The following is a 12,553-nucleotide window of genomic DNA, read 5'->3' as shown; positions in this document are numbered from 1 at the left end:
AGGTTAACTGAATAAAGAAGTGCTTTTTTCTTAAGAGTCCTAATCTCATTCACAAATATATTTGAGTAAAACCGGAAAACCCACAGCCGACATCATCAATAACTGTATCAGAGCTATACCCCTTAGTGCAGGGATAACTGTAAAGTGTGAAGGAATCATTAGTCTACTATAATTTCACAAATCAAATTATTTAGCCATCTCTTCTGAAATGTTAAGAGGTCAATTTCTTGGGGCCTTATTTCCTATTCCACTTAAACTCACTCAGCTCATTCCCAGGGTTATTTCATATTAGATAAGGAGCTTTTGTTTCTTCAAGACAAAATAGGAAAAATGCATATAGATATGTATATTTTTCTTGATCCATTACTTTTTTTTTAGGATAAGCAACTCTCTGAATCATTCCAACTATTTTTCATATGGAAGATATTCATCTTCTTCCATTTGGGTCTTTGACTCAGTAAGAAAAACGGATGGCTCACGCAATAGCACAGCAGTCACCAAGCAATGTAATAACTGGTCTTTCCTAAGAATATTCTTTATTCTAACTTCTGTAATGTAATGGCCTAGATTCAAATGTAACAATTTCCTAAAATGCTTCTTTTCTAACACCAGTTTCTCTAACTTTAACTTGTTTTAGAGAGACAAAAATTACTCATTCTGTTATACTTGTTTCATGAGACAATTATTAGTTTCCAAACACAAATTCAATTCCAACTTACTCTACTTTTGAATTACACGATCTCAAAGGTCCTCTGAAGCTCTACAATTCTATGAATCTATGACCCAGTGATACAGTTCTCGATATAGACCAGAAACCAGCTTGAAAACTAATTCCTGCAGTTAATTATTTGATCAGGTTACCTTTAAGCCCAGGCCTGAAAAATTAGAGAAACCCTGAAAAGTAAACAGCGGTGGTATAGACATCAAGAGCCACAATGTCACATGGACATTTATACTTTAAAGCTCTCTATCCTGGGGCGCCTGGGTGGCTCAGTCGGCTAAGCGTCTGCCTTCAGCTCAGGTCATGATCCCAGGATCCTGGGATCAAGCCCCACATTGGGCTCGCTGCTCAGCAGGGAGCCTGCTTCTCCCTCCCGCTCTGCCTGCCACTATGCCTCCTTGTGATCTCTTTCTCTCTGTCAAATAAATAAAATCTTAAAAAAAAAAAAAATAAAGCTCTCTATCCTTTTCTGATTTACTAGGATTGAGACCATCCTGATGTGCTTCCATCGAAGATACAGGATTGGTGTCCAAGAAGCTTGGGCCAAATTAGAGAGAGGCATGACTCTCTAAACAAGGGCAAGAAATACACTGGCTCTCAGGGTACAGTTGATACACAGGAATTTTGCTCTATGCCCCATAGTCATAAATGTAGATGATCCTATTACAGTCACTTTTGGAATGCTTTAGATAAAATAAAAATCAGCTGATAGCACATTGAAAATTCTTTTGAATTAGAAAATTTTTTCAGATTTTTAAAAAAATTTATTTATTTGACAGAGAGAGGGACAGTGAGAGAGGGAACACAAGCAGGGGGAGTAGGAGAGGGAGAAGCAGACTTCCCACTGAGCAGGGAGCCCGATGCGGGGCTCAATCCTAGGACCCTGGGATCATGACCTGAGCCGAAGGCAGATGCTTAATGACTAAGCCACCCAGGTGCCCCAGAAAATATTTTCAAAGTAAGTTCAGCTTCATTATTTTCAGAAACATCTAGAGAGGTTCTGCAGGGTGTCTAAGGCTTAAGATATTTTTACTAAAATAAATAAAAGCTGATATTGCTAAAGGAATTGAGAGTTCTGAAAAGTTTATGCTCTTAAATATTTTAAAATCTGCCCAAGAAATTTGATGTAGACTAATGCGATGATACTTTCATGAAGAAAAAAAAAACTGCTGAGCAAAGTGAATTTCAGCTCATGAACTGAGGAATATTCTCAAGTATTGAGACTTACTATCCTAGTACTTCACAACTCAGCTGACAGATTCTTCTGTCTGAGGTTTATTGTTAGAAGTATCTTCCTCCCTAAAGGAGAGTACATTTAGTCGGGGAGGAAACTATCAGTACATTCATTGTGGTTTTTGGTTGATCAAGTTTGAATGTGTTTTCAAAACAGGAAATCCAGAGACTCTGCAAAGGATTCCTGCCTGTGTGTCAGTTTCCTAGGCTAGTTTTCAGCTTGATTCATATACTTGATGTTAAAATTATATAAATAATTTCAGAAGTTCTCTTTACATGGGACAACCCATCATATTAGGGGGAAAAAGACTGGCTACTAATAAATGTGTTAGGAAAGAGAAGTGAAGCAAGAAAGCCAACAAAAGGGTTCAAATTATAAGGAAGGCAAGCAAACGATAACGAAAGAGGCTGGTGTTAAGACAGACAGTAAATGACAGAACTAGTGTTTATGGCTATCTGGTAGGAAGGTAAAAATCTGCAATAACTCTCGTACTTACTACTTTATATATGGACTAATCTTTTTTCCTGGTAAATCTAACTCTTCTAACTTGGACCTGAACACTACCTACAGTACCATCAAATCTTCAACTGATACATGCACACACACATACACACCAGTTCATACGTACCTATAAAACCACCGCCTTTTCATCTGGAACGTCAGAGTAAGAGAAGGCATCACAGGCACAGAGTATATAGCCCATTGATTCTTTACATCTACAAGTAGCAAAGGCTATCTCTCTGCTAACTGGTTTCTAAACTCGGAACACTGGTGTGACAAGTTCTACGAGACTGCTGACAAGAGCTCACACACCACCCTGGAGCCACAGAAACCTCACGACCACCACAGCAGGGGCCCCCTTCTTGGTGACAGATGCAAACATGCCTGGCTCCTACAGGTCCAGGGCTCAGGGTTTTTTTTTTTTTTTTTTAATTGTCTCAACAATCGATACCAAAGAAAACCGTGGCAACTCTGGCTAAGGAAGACCTGTGGTTGCTTTTGACCTTGCATCTCTTAGTGCAAATACTCACTTAATAAATATTTAATAATAACCATCATGACTCACTGGGAGCTCGGCCTCTAGGGCTCAGGAGGTCTGTTGCTAATTCCAACCAGCATGATTTACGGGAAGTAAATGATCTATGACGTGCCCAAAGAGAATAAAAGTACATACAGGATGCTTCTACTTAGGGCTTTTTTGGTAGAGGAAAAAAAAAAAAAAACACAGAAAGGAACAACATTTTCTCTTGACTTAAAGTCTATGTAACTTGGAGGGGGGAGGTCCTCCAAACACCATGAAGTCAAACCAAATGAAATTACCCGAGCTTTGCTGCGCAATCCGAGTGTAACCACATCAAGTAAGCCGGGTCTGCTGCAAAACATCACTTAAACTGGAGCTCTGACTTATTGTTCTCTTACTGCCCTAGAGCAATTTTGTTTTGAAGAGCACAGAACACCCTGTTCTGAATGTGGCTGGCACATGAACTCGATGTGCTGACAGCAATTTGTACTCCGATTAAAATAGGGGGGAAAAGGAAAGAGAGTGTACTGCAGTAACAAAAACCGGAATGCAAGAACCCAAAAACTGTAGAATTTGTATTTTAGGAAGCAAAACTGAGAAGGAGGCTCCATAACCCTAAAAAAAGTGCCATAAATGCTCCAGCCTAAAGACGTTAGCTCTGTTAAGTGTCTGTTTTTCCCTTTTCTAATTATAGTAGCTGGTGTCTGATAGCTTTGCACTCATTCCCAAAACAATTACTGGGTCATGGGGATCTGAATGGGAATGTTGTAACGGCATTACTACTAGACAAGACCAGTCATTTGGCCAGAGAAAACCAGGTTTTGACAGGTTACTCCCACATGGCAAGGGTTTTTTCTGCGGCCTAATTCATGCCAAATGAGTTTCTCTCTGCCTGCCTAATAGAGCAGAATATCCAAGAGACAGCGGATTCTTAATGACCCCCTGAAAAGGCAAATCAGGAAACAGAGATGGATTTCTAAAATCAGGAGAGGCATATTAATCACCGATTAGAAGAGAAACTGTCCCCATCAAGCAGGGTGGTCAAATTCCCCCCAACCAGCATCCTTCCTCCTCTGCAGCACTTCATACCGTGAGAGGTGACCAAATGCCACTGTGCAACTGCTGACAGAACCGAGGGGCAGACGCTGAGGGCGGGCATGCGCCCTGGCTACTTGACTAGAATTCATGCAAATGGATGACAGATGATAGGTCTTAGTCTCAACAGGAAGCAAACGCACAGCAATAAATTCTACACCAACACAAATCCGCATCACTCCTCTCTTTACACCCGGTGAGCACTTTAGTCAGACCTGGATTCCAGTCCCCTTCTGCCACTTACCAGCTGTGGCTTTGGGCAAGGTCATCTAAATGATCTGAAGCTCAGTCGCCTCATCCACAAAAGAGGGAAAACAATACTAGCTAACTAGTAGTTGCGGAGAGGATTAAATCAGGGCCCGAATGAAAGCTTTGAGCCCAGCACCCGGCATTCGTTCACTCTGTCAGGGTATCTACTACGTGAGGACACTGTGATATGTGTGGATACACAGAGATGAACTCAATGGAAGTTAGCTATGATTATCTGCCTGCAATCAGTGGTAAATTATACCAGATTAAACATGTTTTAGAACTCTGGTTCAAGAAACCACTTAGTGCTCCACAGAGAGCACTGTCGCAGTATGAATAAAACTCAGAGTAGGGAGGCAAAGGCAATGTCTTACCCTTCTTTTGTACATCACAGTGCCTAACACACAGTTCAGGGCCAGAAAGTAAATTTTATTTAACAATTAATTTGGGGTGCCTGGGTGGCTCAGTTGGTTAAGCGACTGCCTTCGGCTCAGGTCATGATCCTGGAGTCCCGGGATCGAGTCCCACATCGGGCTCCCTGCTCAGCAGGGAGTCTGCTTCTCCCTCTGACCCTCTTCCCTCTCGTGCTATCTCTCATTCTCTTTTTCTCAAATAAATAAATAAAATCTTTAAAAAAAAAGTTAATTTGAAAACAGGGCATTAAGGAAAATGGTAGTAATTTTCACTCATTTATGGGAATTTTCCTTTTGAATATTAGTCAGTACTATTTTTAATAAATTCCAAGAGCTATTTAAATTTTTTACTGATATGGAGGTTCTGTCTTTTAATACTATTTTAAAATAAATGATGCATTGGCTGGATTTTTTTAAATAACAAAAAGGAGTATTTTCTACTAAGATTTTACTCTACTTGAAGACTTGAAGCTGCCTTTTTAGAAGGAGCTACATAAATTCAAGATATTTGAAAGAATAAAGAATAAAGGCCATTTTAGACCAAGTGCCACACTATATTACTTTGTGAAAACGTATAATAAAGTGGTTTCAAGAATTTGCTCTCTCTTACTAGACAAAATTTACCAGGACATTCACAAATAATTCAAAAGCATGTAAAAAACAAAACCAAAAAAACCTCATAGTTCTATCAGATCTCAACATGGGCATACCTGAAATCATTCCTCTATTTCCAATTTTTGGTACCATTTGGTTTTTGATATTTATTTACTGACAGAAAGAGAGAGAGAGAATGAGCATGTGAGGGAGGGGGGATGGTGATGGAGAGGCAGAGGGAGAGGGGGAGAAGGAATCTCAAGCAGTCTCCATGCCCAGCGTGAGCCTGATGCAGGGCTCACTCACATCACCATGAGATCATGACATGAGCCGAAATCAAGAGTAGGACACTTAATCGACTGAGCCACCCAGGCACCCCAAGAAAATCATTTTCGACAATTTTGCCTCCCCTCTCCATTTCCCATCTGCACCGCATTGTGTTAAAATGACCCAGAACCTAGTTCCAGATTGTTAAACTATTATTACTTTTAACATTATAGTTTTGCCGTATCTGGGATCTGTCAAGATAAATGCATCCAACTTCACTGACACATTATGGAAATTACTTTTTTGCTCACTAATGTTGCTTATGCCTTGAAGTCTTCACTTCTTGGCTTTATTTTTTGTGATATTTTAGTATATCCTACAGTATTTTTTTCAAAAAGGGCATGAGTCTGCATATTCCAAAAAGTTGATTTGGTTCTTTTACTTAAAGGTATGAACAGAGTATACAACTCCAGGTTCAAAATACTCATAGTCGCAATGCTCAGAGCATTGTCATGTAGTATTTAGTGTCATGAATAAGTCTGATGTCATTCTGATTCTCATTCCTTTGCATAGAGCTTGTTCCTCCGTGGAAAAGTTCAAAATTTTCTTTTAAGTTGTGGAATTAAGAAATTTCACCAGAATGTATCTAGGTGAAAAAGCACTCTTTACTGCTGTAACAGGCCCCTCTCAACTGGCCCTTTCAACTCCTAGGGCTCTTCTATCTTCTCTAGGAAATTTCTTCTATCACATGTTTGATTAGATTCAATTGGTCTATCTTTGATTTTTCAATCCTATCTTCTTTCTTCCACCTTTCATATCTTTGGGTTTTCTTGCTCTATGTTCTGAGAGATCCTAGACCACCTTTCTTTTATCACCAATTCAGAATTCTGGGACTGCCCATTTTGCCTTTCAACCCTTCCTCTGAGTTCCAATTTTGACAATAATTTTCTTAATTTCCAGAAACTTTATCTTCGTTTTCCTTTTTCAGAGAAGCTGGTTTTTTGACTTGTGAATTTAATGTCCTGTTAAGTATCTCTGAAGATAGTAATAAGTATTTTATTTTTTAAAAAAAGATTTTTAATTTATTTGAGAGAGAGTGTGTGTGCGTGTTCGCATGGGGGTGGGGGGAGGAGGAGCAGAGGGAGAGGGACAAACAGACCTCTGTGCTGAGTACTGAGCCCAACATGGGGCTTGATTCCAGGACCCTGAGATCATGGCCTAAGCTGAAATCAAGAGTTGGACGCTTAACTGACTGAGCCACCCAGGCGGCCCAGTAATAATAAATATTTTAAAAGTTCTCTTCTATTTCTTCTTAGTCTATCTTGGTACTTCTTTTTCTCATGGGTACTTGCTGATGTTTCTTTGTTATCTGGTCATATTATAAAGGAAGGATGCAGAAAGATCAAATGATTGTCGATAACTGGCAGTTTTTCTAAGTGATTAGATATATTTCCATGGTAGGCTTTTCCCCAAAGGGGTGGGCTGATTGTGGAAATCTATGGGTGGAGATTCCAGAAATATTTACCAAGCATTTACTATGAGCAGAGCACAATGTGCCCATGGAGGCTGGGGATACCTTTCCCCAGTGGTGATATATGAAAAAGTCTTACTTCAGGAGCAAAACACTTGAGTCTATTTACTAATGTGCAGAGCTATTTCACTTTTCTTCCCCTTCAAATCTGCTTTAAACATTCAAAGATACTTTATGTCCTCATTCTCTAGTGCAAGTCCTAACACATGGAGTCTTCTGAGGCAGATCCCTATTTTATTTTAAGAAATCCAGCCTTACCGACTTTAGCCCGGGAGCAAAGACACAGCCAGACCCTAGAGTAATTCTCAATCCTTGGTTGCAAATTAGAATCACCCAGGGAGTTTAAAAATGTGTGCCTAGAGTTCCAGCCTGTGACATTTAAGATTCTTATTTAACTGGTCTGGGCATCAGGATTTTAAAAGCTCCCCAGGTAATTCTAAATTCAGCCAAAGTTGAGTACTACTACTAAAGCTTACTGCCCCAGCTGTTCCATATTGTTTTAAAACAACCCTGATGATTGCCCCATAGCCTGCTTTGGCTCCCTTGTACCAGCTGACTGTGAGCTTAGAGTTCTGCCCAAGTTTGTTGAGAAGAATGGTATGTACCTCTGCAGAGATCTTCTCTACACCTGTTTTGAGTTGGGTTTCCTGAGTCTAGTTTCCATCAGTCCAATTTTATCTTCCAGATAAATTTATATATTCCAGAAATTCTTCATAATTTCTGATCCACTTCTTGTATTCTCCCTATTTTCCAACACGACTGTGGATTTTTTTTTTTTTTTAAGATTTTATTTATTTGACAGAGAGATAGAGAGCACAAGTAGGCAGAGCGCAGGCAGAGGGAAAGGGAGAAGCAGGCTCCCCCGTGGAGCAGGGAACCCAATGTGGGGCAGGGAACCCAATGTGGGGCTCGATCCCAGGACCCTAAGATCATGACCTGAGCTGAAGGCAGACGCTTAACCAAACGAGCAAAGTAGGCACCCTCGACTATGGATTTCTTACCCTTTTTTAAAATCATTCTCTAAACCCCTTGCCCATGTCTTAAGAATTCAGAGGGATCTGGATAGGGAAGGGAGGTGAGAAGGAAGGGTATTCCAACAAACAATCCTGCAGATGGCTCTGCTGAAATGTTCATCTTTGAAAACACTGACGAATGTCTGCATTTTTTGCGTTTAAATGTGGTTGAAGGCACTGTGAGGCAAGAGAGCCACATACAGCCAGCATTTTGATGTGTCTAAGCACTGAAGTTAACAAATCAAAAAATGGGAAAGACAGGGGACTTGGGGAAGGAGGAGCAGTAGCTATTTAGAGCCTTATGTCAGTCAGATTAGATTTCTAAGAAAGCAAAGCTTAAAGGTAACAACGTAGCTACTGCTGGTAACTGAATTATCAGTCATCATCCCAATGTCAATTAGACTACCTTAGAACACTGTGACTTTTTTTTTAATGGAAAAAGAACAAACTTGAATAAAAATTACAAGATGGTCATCTTAAATGATCTAAGAAAAAGCACACTGGAACAGAATCTAAAAATTGATCAAATTATTAGGATCCTGACAGAGGGTGGCTCAGTCAGTTAAGCGTCTGCCTTCAGCTCAGGTCATGATCCCAGGGTCCTGGGATCCAGCCCTGAGTTGGGCTCCCAGCTCAGTGGTGCTTCGCCCTTTCCCTCTGCCCCCTTGCCCCCCCCAACCCCGGCTTGTGCTCTCTCTCACTCTCTTTCTCTAATAAATAAAATCTTTAAAAAAGTTCTTTGAGGAAGAATAAATCCTGTCAACTAATGTAAGTTTTCTCCTCTTCCACATACAAAATAATTAAAAGGAAGCAAAAGATCACAATTCAGTAAAAGCCTTTGGTTTCAGTCCATCAATTTATTATTCAAAAACCAAACAAGTATCTTGGAGAAACAGTATTTAGATACAATTAGTATTAAGAAGCTATAGAATTAATTTGAAGACTGTTAACAACAAAGACAAATTAATCATGGGTTCTAGGTCAACCCTGGTAGAGCCAAAAGGATTTGCTGATGACCTGAATGTAGGATATAAGATAAAGAGTCAAGGATTTCCTTCCTTAAATCTGTTTTCAGGAAGCAAATTATATAAGTGGAATACAGAAGGCAGAAAAAAGAAATTAAATGTCCTGTACTAGGCACCTTTCTACATTTAACTGTCACAACAACCTATTGTGTGGGTGTAAAAGATTATTATTCCTGTTTTACAGATGACAAATCTGGATGCCCAAGGTAGTCAAGTAACTTGTCTAAAGTCATAAGATATCAAGTAGTGATTCTAAGATTCAAAATCCAAGTCTATCACTTCCAAAGCCTGTGTGCCCCTCCCCTGACTACTCATTGTATCTTTACACAGAAGTGACAGGCACTCTGTAACTCCTGTGTCTCTAATGATATATTATACGATGGATCATCATTGTCTCCTATTCTCTTCCACTGCAGAACTGGCTTTAGTTCTGGGATTTCTTCCTGGCTTTGAATCTAAGTGTACAGGTGATGCTATCAGAAAAGGCAAACTGGTAAAGACCAAGAAGACTTCCAAAATAATAAGGTGATTGTGGTTTCGGACAGAGACCACTTTTAAGTCAACTCTCTGTCTTCCTCCCACACACGGTGAACTTGTTTCAAAAAGGGAAAGCAGGACACCTTACCCTTGATAAGTAAAAATACATTTTTATAAAACTGATTTGTTCCAGAAAAAAACAAAAAGGGCTTTTGGGAGAAAAAGTAAAAATAAACCATTTACTCTAAAATTTCCCAAGAAAGTACAATCCTAGCAAGATGAGAGACAAAAATCAGTCATTATCCTTTCGTAAGATATTTGGAAACAGGAAACGTAAAATGAGATAAAGAATTATTCAAATATTTTTAAAAATCCACTGATAGTATGTTAAGGGAAGGGGATATAAGAGAAAAAATACAGGTACCTGTTCATTTCTGCAGAAGAAATACAAGAAGTATAAGCCAGGAACTAATGTGACTGGTGACGGATGAAAGTAGGTAGGAAGGAAGGTGGAAATGGGAACACGTTAGTACAGATGGGGGGGGGGAAACACTTCTGTGTATATCTTTTTGTATAGTTTGGAATCATGGTAATGTTTCATCCACCCCAAACACAAATAAATAGTTAACATCAACCAGTGTGTGTGGAACACAAACATAACAAATGAACGAACTGCATTATAAAGGAATAGCATAACTACACTGAAGGGAGTGAGGAAAAAGAACTAACCTAAGTTGGAAAGCAGTGTTTTCGATGGATGCTCTAAGGCTCATGACTAAAGGAACTATAAACAAATATTTCCTATATTTAGCAAGTTTGTTTTTCACAGGGTGTGGGTTAGCAATTCTAAAACTACTTTCTCTACAAACTACAATTAAGCAAATAAATATATTGTGGATAATGAGAGCGAGGTTTCTCACTGCTGGAGAAAGCAGTTTTAAATAAGCAAAGGGAGAAGGTAAGAATGAATCTGTGGTGTTGGACTGGAACTGGAAGTGTTAGTATGTACTCATAGTTTGTAATATATATACACAGACTAATAAAGAATACATATAGTTGTGTATATATGCATATTGAGGCACATATATTTCCTAGCTCTGTCTGCTTAAGAGGTTCTAGAAGCAATAACATTCCATAGTGTGAGTATACCTAGCACCCGGATCTTGCTTTTTAAATACCATTCTCTAATAAAACAAATCAGAGCTCCTTGGAGAAATGACTGATTCCAGTTCCGGGGCAAGGAAGTTACAAAATGAGCCTAGAGCATCTTGTACCAAAAGTAAGGAAGTACTGGGGCGCCTGGGTGGCTCAGTTGGTTAAGTCTCCAACTGTTGGTTTCAGCTAGGGTCATGGTCTCGGGGTTGTGGGACTGAGCCCTGGGTTGGGCTCCGCATTCAGCATGGAGTCGGCTTGGGATTATCTCCCTCTGCCCCACCCCCTTGCTTGCTCTCTCTAAAATAAATAAAATCTTTTTTAAAAATAATTTTTGAAAAGACTTTATTTATTCACTTAGAGAGAGAGAGAATGAGTCAGGGGAGAGGTAGAAGCAGACTTCCCACTGAGCAGGAAGCCTGACATGGGGCTCAATCCCAGGACCCGGAGAGCATGACCTGAGCTGAAGGTAGACGCTTAACCATCTGAGGCGTCCAGGCGCCCCATAAGTAAAATCTTAAAAAAAAAAAAAAAAGTAGGGAAGTGCTTAAAAACCAAAGGAGGTACGTTGAAAAGAACCTTCTAATGGCCAAACTTGGGACAATTTGAGCAACAAATAAGAATAGCAATGAAGGGGCGCCTGGGTGGCTCAGTCGTTAAGCGTCTGCCTTCAGCTCAGGTCATGATCCCAGGGTCCTGGGATCGAGCCCCGCATTGGGCTCCCTGCTCCGCAGGAAGTCTGCTTCTCCCTCTCCCACTCCCCCTGTTTGTGTTCCCTCTCTCGCTGTCTCTCTCTCTCTGTCAAATAAATAAATAAAATCTTTAAAAAAAAAAAAAAAAAAGAATAGCAATGAGGGCGCCTGGGTGGCTCAGTCATTGAGCGTCTACCTTTGGCTCAGGTCATGATTCCAGGGTCCTGGGATCAAGCCCCACATCGGGCTCCCTGCTCAGTGGGAAGCCTGTTTCTCCCTCTCCCACTCTCCCTGCTTGTGTTCCTTCTCTTGCTTTGTCTCTCTGTGTCAAATAAATAAATAAACTTAAAAAAAAACTTTTAAAAAAGAATAGCAATGAATAATAACCTACAGAATAAAATAAATTCCTATGAGTCCATACTATTATAAATAACTGAATAAATAGGGGAGGAGAGGCAGCTCTTCCTCATAGCAGAATTCCAATTAAATTGTAGAAGAACAATGGAAATAGAAAATCACCATTAGGCAAATACTACAGTAATAACTGCTGCATACAAAAATCATTCATGGAAAAAAAAATCATTCATGGACACTAAAATCAGCATGTGAAGGTGTGATGTAAAAGAAGATCTCTGCATGGTCTTCTAGTAGTTCTCTCCCAATGAGATACTTAGTAAGGCAAAAATAGGAACTTTACAAAGGAGAAACATGGCAGACCCCAACTTAACCAAGGGACCCAAGTTAATATCATCACTATCATGTACCTCCTGATAATGATGAACTGAGAAGGGCACATCACCACTTATGTGGTATTTTTCAAAAAATGTGTAACTTCAGTTTAATGAAACAAACCCAAATTGAAGTAAATTCTATAACCAGCCAGCTGTCTTCAAAAGTGTTAAAGTCATGAAAATCACAGAAAGACTGATCAACTGTCACAGACTGGAGAGACTACTATTAGAGGGACTAAATACAATGGTGGATCCTGAATCTGACCAAGGACCAGAAAAAGAACATCAGTGTGGGAACTGATGAAACTCACATAAAATCTGCAAAACAGTTAATAGTA

General features: G+C 39.7%; 1 protein-coding gene across 10 annotated transcripts in view; it reads right to left on the bottom strand.

The window, feature by feature from the left end:
• Positions 1-12,553, bottom strand: part of FKBP5 (FKBP prolyl isomerase 5) — a 121,216-nt gene that overhangs the window by 21,834 nt on the left and 86,829 nt on the right. The gene's annotated exons all lie outside the window — the stretch shown is intronic.

Source organism: Eumetopias jubatus, unplaced genomic scaffold (assembly GCF_037043125.1).
Source record: "Eumetopias jubatus isolate StellerSeaLion01/CBP00866 unplaced genomic scaffold, mEumJub1_p1.0 scaffold_6, whole genome shotgun sequence".
Classification (NCBI taxonomy): domain Eukaryota; kingdom Metazoa; phylum Chordata; class Mammalia; order Carnivora; family Otariidae; genus Eumetopias; species Eumetopias jubatus.
This window is presented reverse-complemented; position numbering and strand designations above follow the sequence as displayed.